Source organism: Saccostrea cucullata, unplaced genomic scaffold (assembly GCF_032062105.1).
Source record: "Saccostrea cucullata isolate Sc308-1 unplaced genomic scaffold, CSIRO_AGI_Scuc_v1 ctg5019, whole genome shotgun sequence".
Lineage (NCBI taxonomy): Eukaryota > Metazoa > Mollusca > Bivalvia > Ostreida > Ostreidae > Saccostrea > Saccostrea cuccullata.
Window position 1 is genome coordinate 1 of NW_026930394.1, and position 13,019 is coordinate 13,019.

The following is a 13,019-nucleotide window of genomic DNA, read 5'->3' on the forward strand; positions in this document are numbered from 1 at the left end:
TGCATATACTGAAAGCAGTAACCAACGTAATCTTTCATGCAGAAGTGGATATGGAAACTCGAAGTCTAATTATTTTTTTTATGTGAAAAGTGTGGATATAGACGTCTGCGTCGTCATGGATACTACCTCCGCCTTTATCTAGAAAGTTCTATTCCAACTTACAAGTCAGAGTTATCTATCTTTGCTCATTGTCACTACGTAAATAGAGAAAATGAATTTATTGACGGAACCTTAAATCTCCAAAATGCAGAATCGATTGAATAAATAATATGTTTAGTATTTTTGTAGAATGATTTGTATATACATCGCTGTAATGTTTACTGCGTACAATATTATTTTCTTCAAAGTGCTTAGTTGACACAGAACGGATATTTTTTTTTAGATATAAATTTGTAAATCAAAAACTTTCAATATACAGACTAACACTACACAGCCAAATTTAAATTAATATGCATGTAGAGAATTAAGTAACATGCAAAAGAGAGAATACTGAATGATATATGTCTCTAACGTCATCAATACTATTTCCGCCTTTATCTCGAAAGTTCTATTCTCATTCACAGGTCAGAGTTATCTTTCTTTGCCCACCTTATACATACTACGTAAATAGAGAAAATTTCGGTACCGAAAATATACAAAATGCGGAATCTGATTTAAAAACAAATTATATATTTAGTATTTGTAGAAAAATGTCTGTTTTACATAAGAATATCTTGAAAAAATATCTAAAAACAAAAAAATCAAAAATTGACCAAAAACAAATTTACTTCCGGTTCGGACAGGATGTACTGGAAACACACGAAAATAACTTCAAAACAAATAGAATATCATGATCTAATACTCCTTTAAATTTCATATCTTTACCTCAAACCGTTTCCGAGAAAACTGCCGGACAAAAGTCCATTTTAAAATTCGAAAATCGGCCGTAACTTCGGACCGGAAGTGAATTTTTAAAAAAATGGAATTTTATATAAACTTCATATATTAACCTACTTACATGAGAAAAATTGTGAAAATCTATCCAGCCATCTCTGAGTAATCGCGCTCACAAAAATTGGGAGGAATAATAATAATAATAATAATAATAATAATAAAAAGAAACAATACAAACACTATAAGTCTTCCGTTGTGAACGGAAGACTTAACTAGAAAGTCTGCTATTGCAAGCAATAGCATATGTCGCCCCGTACTGGAGAAGACTTTCATTTTTATCATCACTAAAACAATGGTCCATTAGCTAAGCTTGGACAACCATCGAGTCGTATTAGTCCTTTCCGTTGGAAACGGAAGACCTTAATTGGGTACATCCCATTTTATTTTTAGAATCGGTAGGAGAAGAAAGTAGTGCAGGAAAATTACAAGTTCCTAAATTTGCAGAATTGCATAAAAGAAATTGGGCAGATGTACTGAACTGAGCCTTATACTTGTTAATTGGCAGTATCTTTCCTATCATAAAAGCTTGGGAAATGTAATCTATGAAGAAGATCAGCCGAATTATTTTGTGTATAGTAATGCCAGTGAGAACTCTGAAATTTCCCTCTTTCACTTTCATTTTAGAGGTTCTACCGAAAAACGAATCTGACATGCCACCATCAATTCGAGTATTTCTGCATTGCAGAGAGCTGATGTATGTTATGAGATGATAAATCATGTGTAAACTTTCTCAGTTTAGCGGAATCATGAACATTTTCGGCGAGATGAATGTTTTGTATACAGTGGTGATCAAGGCTTCGCGAACCTTCAGGAGCGGATCAAAAGATTTTTGAATGAATAAAAACTATGAAAATGACGTACCAATTTTTTAATTTATACTTGCACTATCTAATGAAATGAATAATATACAAGTGATAGATATACAAGAAAACGCGAAATGATAATAAATGCAGCTGACAATCGTTATTTTTTTTTTATATAGATAAAATAAAATATTTATAAATTCAAGAGACAAAACAGGAGGAGAATGAATGATGGCAAAATATCACATGACGGGAACTGAATTTTATGAATGAAGATTTTAAAAAGTTACTTGTAAGTTGTATATGTTATATCTGTGTATTCTACCTGGCTGTGTGCTTCAAAAGGGGGGGGGGTCGTCTTGAACATAGTAAATAGCCATAACGTTTGAACGGTAAGTACTAGGGCTTTCGTATTTCAAATATGTAATCCTTGTGAAAAGAACTTTTATTGGATACGACGAACTTTGACCCTTTGACCTGGACCTTGGAGAACACGTGTACATCTGAATCTTTTTTTCTGTTTCGTTTCTATGGCAACTGTGAGCGACTCATTACAATTATTTTGAAAGTAGAAATCACTTTGACACATTGCAAGGAATAAACATTGAAAGTTTCAAAACGATTGCCTGAGTAGTTATTGAGAAAATCGAAATTAAAGAATTTTAACTCTCACCTGGTTTCCATGGCAATAATCAATTATTTGAAAATTTTAAATGCGTAGTACACAACTACAGATACTAATCCTTAAAATAAGAAAAGTTTCATGACGAGCGTTTAAGGGACCACAGAGAACACTCTCGGACAAAATTTGTCGCTTTTTACAGGTTTCCATGGCAACGGTAGACATATTGGAACTGAATGACCTCACTGCACAACTACAACCAGTGATCGTCCTTTGAGGAAAGTTTCAGGAAGATTGTCCCAGCCATCTCCGAGAAACAGCCTGGATAAAAAAAACATGCGTACAATATCAATATGTCGTCCCCGACTTCGTTCGGGGCGACATAATAATAATAAGAAACAGAGTAAAAACAATATGTTCCCCAACTTCGTTTGGGGAACATAATATGTTCCCAAACTTCGTTTGGGGAACATAATTACCACAAAAGTTAATAATTTCTGTTTTCCATTCTAGTGAAAAAAGCCTTATGCAATTTATAAATAAGATTTTTCTTCCAATTCGATACTGCGGAAGACTGGACATCATAATTAATATATACAAAGTAACAAAAAGTTGACTTTAACATTGTTTATTACAATTTTTTTTACAAACATAAGATCAAAAACATCAAGATTCTTGACAGTATATGTTACCCACATCCTATCCTGCAAATCACATACACATAAATAAGTATCGAAGACAGAGTACATTTCACGAAAATGTTTTTCGTACGTGACATGTTTTATAATAAAACCAACTGTACATTCTTGAATTTAAAGTTGTGAATCAACATAAAACTACTATGTTCCTCTTTCTTGTGGATATTGGTTTCAGTGGAAATCAATAACTGTCCAAATGTATTTGTCACATCTCCCTTTTCATAGTCCAAAACTTTTCTTCCCATGCAGGCATTCTTCTAATGCTTTTCCTAAAAGAAAAAAAAATAAATCTGTAAGTATATTTTCAGTGCTATGCATAAGTATGAATATTTTCAAAGGCATCTGTTATCAGAATTCACAATACTATGATTAATAAAACTAAAAACAATGCACAACCTAATTAATAAATCAAAAGTTCATACATGACCTTTAACCTTAAAAATAAAAATTGTATTAATCTAATAAGATGAGTGGACCTCTTTTTATTGACATATTATATGAAGAATCAATGGGTTAGGTCATGTATCCCTTATCACAAAAAGCCTAATGCCTAAAATTACAATTTGAGAATTATGAACTTTTTAAGGGTACTTATCACAATCAAAGAATAAATCCCTGAAACATAAAGAAATGATAGGTTTTCCTGACTACTCAGTAGTCAGTTTACAAAAAGAACAAAATAGTGCTACATATTTAGCTTAGCTGTACATGTGTACAGAATCATACTCAAGTTATGGTTTAGGATATATGTACCTTTTTCCCAAATAGCATGTTTCTGCTCATGAACTTTTTCTTGATATGGAACAGTAAAAGGACTTTAGGTGAGAGTCCCTCAAATTTAAGATGACAATCATGCTAAAATAGAATTCATATAGTGATTAACATTTTATACACCTGGACAAATATATAGTCAATATTTTTATTAAAATTATGAGTTTGAAGCTCACGATCACCAAAAAATGAATTGATTTTGAAAATTCATACACAATACAATCACAGTTAATAGCTATGAACTGCCATACACCCTTTTTTTTATCAAGAATACTTTAAAATTAAATCTAAACAATACTTGCCATCTATAATATGAAACTTGAGAGCCCGCCTCTTCTTCATGACATATCTTTTAATTTTCTCATGGTAGGCAGAGTAGTTTGAGCCTATACAAAAGAAATTGAACATTTCATACGAATACATCTGACAATAATGACTCCTGAGCAAGTCAAGCACTAAATAATGTAAATCTTTGTTCAAGTAACATTTCACGATACTTATTATTTGATTTTTTAAAAATGTGCTTGTACCACTTTGGGATCCTCAATCATGTTTTGTCGTCTTCCTCGCCCCGTCTTAATGTTTTCCCTTCAACAATCTGCAAACTGATTTCACTCAACCTGTATTTTAACAAAATGGACACAATTAAAATACAAAATGTTATAAATTAAATAAACTTATTTGTCAATTTCGGAGTTGAAACTCTCAGCCAAGGCATAAATATATCCGTAACTAAGTTTTATGACAACTGGTTGTGTATATTCTCAGTAATTAGCAAAAACCCGGTTTAAGTTTCAAATTCCCGGCCCGGCTTGGTTTTAACTACTCATTTTAGTCCCACTCCAGAATTGTTTTTCTTTGTCTTGTTTAATATTCCAGAGACATACACCTTTACAGAATAAACTGAAACCCATAAACATTTAATCCCCAAATTATCAAAATAATAATCTAATATTCTGGCAGTAAATAACATATACAGCGAAGTTTTGCCTGACTTTCATTGTTTCACTACATGTATGCACAATGTACTGATCTAAGCTGAAAGTGAAAACGGCTGGAAATCGTAAACAAACCTGCAGTGCATGCCTATCCGGGAGTTCGAGCAGTTGTCAAGACAAGAATCTCCTTAAATCTAGATGAGGTTTCAAATAATTACCACAGGTTGCAAACTTCGTCAAAATAGCGATGCAGACCCGCTCCACTTGATTTGAAATGATTGGCTATTCAACCGAATACACAGTGCCATATTTGGATTACTTATCAGAGTAGATCGTTCGTTTTACATTCGAGAAGAGTTTACATATTACTTGAATGAAGAGGATAACATAATATTGAGCTGAAAATTGTGTGTAAAGTATGTTTTAGTAGTTTACAATACAGTCTGTAAATGTGCGGGAGATTTTATTGATATTGAGGCTTGTAAACAAAACCAATAAACGTAGGACTTATTCACGGCATCGTATGGGAACCAGCCTAAAAGGCAAAGAAAATTCCGCCAAGTAAACAACAAAGAAAGGGATTTGGGATGTTGTCAGTTGTATGTATACATTATGTGCGACAGTGACTGAAAGGTAACACATGTGAGGTGAGCGGCAGATTTAATTTTGAAGATGAGTGACTTTCAGATGTTGTGATGAAGATTGTTGAAAGGGATTATCAGCATAGAACCAATCCATATGAATGTGCAAGTCAGGTGAAGATTGGACTTCAACGTGTAATCAAGAAATGTTTATAGATGTACATAATGTGCGATGGTGACTGCAAGGTAATACATGTGTCTTATTTGTTACGAATAATTTGTTTCATTTTATTATGAAAATTTATCCGTATTAACACTGGCAGAAATATAGTTAATCTGACTTCAAAATTCCTTCCTCTGTTCCCCCAAGTACATGTAACACTCTTCACTCTCATTTTTTAAAAATTTTCATTGTATAATTTTTGCAAAAAAAAAAAAAAAAAAAAAGGAATGTGGAGCTAATGCATGCTGCTAAGGATGGAAAAGTCTTGTGTTTATTGGTTGTGCCTGAGACACCAGTCACAGTTGTATCTTATTTCCATTTAAGGTAATGTCTTTTGAGTTTTTTTAAGTAGAGGGAACACTGCATTTTTCATTTAATATAAATGTAAAATTCTAGAGATAACTTTTTTTCACCATTGCTGGATATTCAGTACATGGTTTTATCTAAAGAAAAGTATTTAAATTATTTTCTCACAATTTTTAAAGAGGCCGGGGTATGGTGAAGAGATAATTCATTTTTTATTCAAAATTTTATTTTCCATGCATTTGTACAGGGAGTCTATATACATTTGAGGTGAGCGGCAGATTTAATTTTGAAGATGGGTGACTTTCAGATGTTGTGATGAAGATTGTTGAAAGGGATTATCAGCATAGAACCAATCCATATGAATGTGCAAGTCAGGTGAGGATTGGGCCTAAAATAAAATTATGTTTGTTTCCTGTAACCTGACCGACCCATTCAAATTATCCCTGGGTGGATTTTTTTCCCTGACAAATGGCAAAACTTTGTTTGATCAATCAGCTGATTCCATTTAATAAATTAAAACAATAGCTTGTAGCTTAATTTGAGACATAAAATATGTCAACCTAGTTTACATTTACCTTAAATATAAAGAGTAATCATTATTGTAACAACAGTTTCCCCCTACAACTTTCTGAAGCTTGTTTTCTGCCGCTAGGCAGCCATTTTGGATGCCATGTTGGGTGTCCACTGTAAATATAACACCTGGTATTTTCAAAACAAGCTTATTTTTTTTTAAGCCTTGGACTTCAACGTGTAATCAAGAGATGTTTATATATTGCTTAGCTTAATAGTGAAAGCACACCACAAACATTTTAAGTATCTCAGTAAGTTTCATGGATATTACAGATGTATCACTATCATATGTTTGACATTGAGTCGCATCGTCTAAATTTCCATTATGTTTAGTTATACATGTTTTAAGTTACTTAAGTATGTCTTCAAAAGCTTGTGCTTTAATTTCAATAGAAGTAATGAAAACCTCTTTAAAATTTGTATTGTTTTTCTTTATAATTTTGAAAATGATTATTATTAGGACTTGTACAACACCTGAGTACCTAGATGACTGTTGAACTAATTGGTGACCAAGAAAAGATGTCAGAGAGGGGAATCCAATACAGATGTCATGATCAAGAATATATACTGTTATCAATGATATGATCAAGAATTTGTAAACTTGTAACGATTTAAAACATCTTATCTGTAAATCACTCTTCATTACTTAATTGTTCACACATTATCATCTACACTTATGCTATAAATCTTATCTGTATATTAATCGCCCCCTCTTATCTAACCCCCTGCTGATCGTAATGACCTGTGTATTGACTCCTGATCTTAAGGATCTTGTAATGTGCTCCTGAACGTCAGGAACGGATCTTGAGTATATATATAGTGTGACAGAACTTTAGAATAAGATAGGAAGATGGAAATATAGAAGACTAAGTAGATAGAACTGTTAGAGATAGATAAAGTTACTCACTTACTTGGACTATTACCTAATATTTCTTGGATTTATATGTACATGTGATTGTTTTACTTGGATTTTATTTTTTGTGAATTATTTTTCCTGAATGTTTCTATTTGTGATGTGCTGTGTAAGTGAACTGTAGACTAGAATTTCAGCATCTATTTTCAAGATATGAAGAACAAGTATAAATTAATTTATTCATGCAAACTAACATTATGAAATGTGTTGTAAGACCGCTCGGTGCGGCGCTACAAACTAACTAGGAAATATCTTGGAGATTTATAGATGAACATGCAAGCATTCATGATTTTGAATGTTATTCAGCCAGAGAGTTTTTGCACAAATTTAATTTTCAGTACAGTAATTTAAACTGGATGTGTAATTTTCAGTACAGTTATGTAAAATGAATATGTTACTTATTATGATTGTCAATTTTTCAACAGGACATAATTGTAGTTTATTTATACGATCACTCTTGCAGAACAAAACACACAGAACTTTTTTTCTCTGCGTGCATCATACACTTGTAAACGTTTTACACCACCATGTTTACATATTTTACATTGATGACATGCAAATCGAGCACACACATGAAAATGCGTATACCTGGATACATGCAAAAATGCGTCTACCATAACCTATTACATATTTTTCAAGGTGTGTGAAGTCGAGCACATACATGAAAATGTGTGAAGCTGGACACATACACAAATCAACATGCATCTGCCATAACCTATTACATATTTTCCAAGGTGTGTGAAGTCGAGCACATACATGAAAATGTGTGAAGCTGGACACATACACAAATACATAAGCATCTGCCACAACCTATTATATATTTTCCAAGGCGTGTGAAGTCGAGCACATACATGAAAATGTGTGAAGCTGGACACATATGCAAACACACTAACATATACCACAGACATAAAAACATAATCTTAACTAAGTCAAGCACAGACAGGCTCACTGGGTGAAGCTGGACTCATACATGATCTCATGCATTTTGCAAACTACATCCTCACACATATTCTAATAGATTTTTCACCATTTTTTGTGTTTGTGAATATTTAAAATGCATCATTTTGCATTACAAGTTGAAGATGTTATTAGCCTGTATATAAGCGCAAATCAAATAGCCTTTTATGTAATTTTTTTCACATTTTTGTATTTTATATGTACATGCACCATAAAGAATGAATAATATTGTACCAGTATTATATTTTAAAGTGAAATGGGACCTCGATTTCATAAGCAGAAATGTGAAATTTATAGTATACTTATCATCTGTATTTTTTTTAATTTTGTCTCACATGTATCTGAATGTTTAAAGGAAAACAAAAGTCATAGATAGCTCAATATAAAGTTTATATTCAAGGTTATAACTTGATATTGTTTGTGCTGTATATCCGACTCTTCATATGATAAGAAGCCAAAATACAGAATATTTTAGATCATTTTTGTTTGGAAAATGAAAATTATCAATATGCCATTTTTTCCCATTGTTATATTATTAATTAATATATCATTAATATCAATGTACATATAAAAAAATCTATGCCATCCAATCCAGAGAGTTGTAGGCAATCCTGGTGCAGATAATATTTTTTTTCCTGTGTTTGGTAGTAGAGCGGGAACATTGTTTGAGAGGAACGTATATTAATGGTTTTGGTTGTACATGTGGGCTTGGCCAAAGGAAGGCCAATGAGAAATGAGTATTCAGTAAGGTGTTCAAATCATTCTAAGCCAGCGCTCTTCAATACACACACATTTTTTTTGCTTTATATATAATATATATATCATATTTGTATAAATTTTCTGGTAATGGAAATAACAAAACTGTTGAAATGTATTTTAATTTGGATTTTTCATACATGCAAATATTAAAGGGTGTTCGTGCATTTTTAACTATTGCACTGAATGCACGTCCGGCATTCTCCCTTGAGACATTATTTACATAGCGACGGACACAGGTTTTCCATAGTTAACCATCTATGGTTTTTGCCTGGGCGGTTTTTAATGTCTGTGATAGGGGTATAATTTATTACAAGTAAAATATTTTACAAATGCATTGCAGTGCTTTATTGTTTCACATTCAATGTAATGTATGTTAAATATTTATGTATTGTTACATGTATCAAAATAAATGCCAGCTGCTCCAACTAAGCTAACCTGGCTTACAGCATAGTTGTTGTATTATTTGAGGTGTAGTCTGTCAAATAATGATGAGTTGAGTGTTTGATTCTGTAGATGACCATTTCTAATACTAATTTCAACTGGAAATGGATACAAGATAATTAAAAAAGATATCTTTGACATTTGTCTTAAAATTCTGGGTACTGACTAGATTAGATTCTTTAAACTAACTGTGAAAATCCAAAGTATAGGTGTATTAAACAATAGTCAGCATTTAAATAAGACTTTTATAAAATATGTATATTTAATGAACTTTAATATGGCATTAAAGGTGAAAGGTTATATTTAATTATCTTTTCGTGTAAGTAAAGGTTACCTTTTCACCTTTACTTTTTGTAAAGTTTATACAAAGATGACCTTGCTTTTTGGAGCACCTTTAATGAAATTTACTTTGCAAGTAAAGTTTTGTAAAGGTGTTTTTTCAAGCAGTGTATTTACCATTGCTCAACGAGTCCCAGGTCGGTATCCTTACCTGTATCGAGTACAAGATTATAACCAGGAGGAATTAGAAGGGACTTTTTACGGGAAAGAATTACAACAGATCATTAAAAAAGACGACGTGTACGAAGTGGAGGAAATCTTGGGGTATAAAAAGCGACGAGTCGGGAAGAAAATCATTCAAGAAGTCAAAGTCCGGTGGAAAGGATATCCCCCTAGTTTCGATTCATGGATTCCTCAAACGGATCTCATCCAGTAACACCTCATTGGAAATTTTGTGGAGAGAATATTCCTCGAGAAGAAATTGTGTATTTTGCACAATTATTCATTTGTATTTCCCTCATCATCACGAGTGTGGTCATGTTAGCTTTACACGATCCTAATCGCGAATATTGGATGGGCTGTGTAAGTTTTTCGGTGGGTTACATCATGCCTAGTCCTACTATGATGCATCAAACCCCTACGGTCAAGAAGACGAATTCACCAAGTTAGTCCCGGAATCTAAAAATAGATACACCCCTCTATCTAAAAATGAGACACCCAAAGCCTAAGAGGATCATTTCTGATCTGAGTGAGGGACAGAGCACATAATGGAATTTTTAAGCTCAGAGTATCGTTGGAAAATAGTTGAACCTGAAGGTTCTAATCACAAAGGAGAATGGATGAAAAACAAAGAGACATGTATTCAAGATTTCTTTGATAAGAATCCAGGACAAACAGGTCTCAATGAAATCTACCTGTATAAGAGATTCAAGTTACCGGACCGCCAAAGAAGCAAACATATGGTCTTAATAGGACCCAGATCAACTAAAGATGGAGAATTCAAATGGAAAGGTAATTATGTCTTGGCTCACCGAACACAGGGACCCGAGAAGACTTTGATTCATGGGAAATGGATGAAAATATACAAAGATTGTATAGAAGACTATTTGATAGAAGTGATCGTAAAAGGATACGATATCATAGACTGTACTTGTGAAACAGACTATTTGTACATGAGGAGACCTTTTCCCATACAAAAAGAACTGAACAGAAGTTTTGAATGTTTGTTACTAGTATTATGATGTTCTTGTTCTTGATGTTGTTATGAATAAAAATAAAAGAAAAAAATTCTAGTGTTGTTATTTTTTTCCCCTATATACACATAACTAAACACTCTTTATACACACAACAGAGCGCTCTCTATACACTAGCTTTGTCATGATGACGTCACAATCACGGATTTGAATCGCTGCCAAGTATTACCTGTGTAGTCAGCATAAAAAACGTAGGTAAAACGTATTGATGCACACGCCCCCTAATTTTTAGCTCTACTGGTCAGAGACCAGAAGAGCTTATGCGATAGTAATGCGTCCGGCGTCCGTCCGTCTGTCCGTCTGTCTATCCGTCTGTCTGTAAACAATTTTTCAAAATGCTACTCCTCCTACAGTTTTGGTCTAATTTCAATATAACTTAGCACACAAGTAGACTACACTAAGATACATAATTCTGTGTATCGGTTTTTGATTTCGATGAACGGTGTTGCTGTGGTTACTAAAAATAGAAATTTCTGTGAAATTCTTTCAAAATGCTACTCCTCCTACAGTTTTGGTCTGATTTCAGTATTACTTAGCACACAAGTAGACTACACTAAGATACATAATCCTGTATATCGGTTTTTGATTTCGATGAACGGTGTTGCCGTGGTTACTAAAAATAGAAAGAACCTGGTTCACTTGTCGCAAAATTCGGCCCCGTGTCAAAATTAATAATATTCCTCTAAGTTCTTCTAAAGAGTGTATATTTTTATGAAATTATCAATATATACCTGTACAGAGCTTTATTTATGTTTTACATAGCTGTAAAGGTAGCATTGTTTACGTTAACGTTGCGATATTTTGACGTTGATTTATGCGACGTCATAAACAAGAATGGGATACAGGATATTTCAAAATAAGTCCAGCTAGCATGCATTTTTCATTTTGAACGTTTAATGAATTTCATTCACAAACGTAACGCGATATTTTTTGTTCAACATTGATATAGCATACGATACTTACTAGATTCATTTTCCATAATTAATAGCAAATCTATTAATCAATTGGTATGTTTGGATTTGATTTTGTAAAAAAAATCGTATTTAGAGAAAAGTTGTGCATTTGGAGAGTTTTCATGTGTTCGCGGACTGATGCCATGAGATTCATACCGCTACAATATTTTAAAGAACTTTAAATATTAAAAAAACTGTACTTGTAAATGTTGAAAAAATCAACTTGATTCTTTAAACATTTTACTATTTCATCGTTAGTGGATGACCCTGCTCTATATGTCGCCCTTTAAATTGCTTAATGGCAACGTCATTGCTTCTCTATCTTTTCTCCTTCTGCCTCAATACACTTTTCTTAAAATAACGAGATATCATCGTATTGATAAATTTTTATTGAAACTGTTCTTGTTAATATGAGTTTAAAATTTTATAAACAACTGATTTCAAAACACAACATTGAAGATTGAGCAACGATGAAGAAGAATGATCCTCAGTCAATTATTTTGCTCGTTGAATTTCAATTTCTACCGTTGCGAGTAATTTTACTTTTCAACGTAATACTATATAAGTGACTTTGGACACTCGCACAGCGATTCAGCACAAAATTATCTCTACTCTACCTTAACCATTTGTTGTTTTGATTAAAAAAAAAAATAAATAAAAATCGTTATCTGGACTAATTTTGTCTTGCTCCTTTCGGCGAATTTTGATATTTCTAAAGGATATGTAATTTTTTGACCAAAAAAACCCACACCGTCCTTTTTTCCAGGGTTATATTTTCCAGTAAGATTATATTAGTTTACGGTCAGAAGAACTGAGAAATTGTGAATTTGACAACACATCAATAAATGACATTGATTATTAGATGACAAATGATCACATTTAAAAATGTGTTTCCCCTACCATAATAAAAATAAGTCGTTATTTGTATTGCTTAGTTATACCAATGTTTATTAAAACATTTTTATAAGATTTATTCAAAAATATAAGCCGTATATCGTATAGTTAAAAAGTTGAAAGAA

At 32.6% G+C, this 13,019-nt stretch overlaps 1 long non-coding RNA gene across 1 annotated transcript; it reads left to right on the top strand.

Moving 5' to 3' along the window:
* Positions 1–5,446: 5,446 nt before the first annotated feature.
* Positions 5,447–7,509, top strand: LOC134228400 (uncharacterized). Its single transcript, XR_009983992.1, has 4 exons — positions 5,447–5,520; positions 5,795–5,893; positions 6,123–6,250; positions 6,906–7,509. It is a non-coding gene; the product is annotated as an uncharacterized LOC134228400 (long non-coding RNA).
* Positions 7,510–13,019: the final 5,510 nt, after the last annotated feature.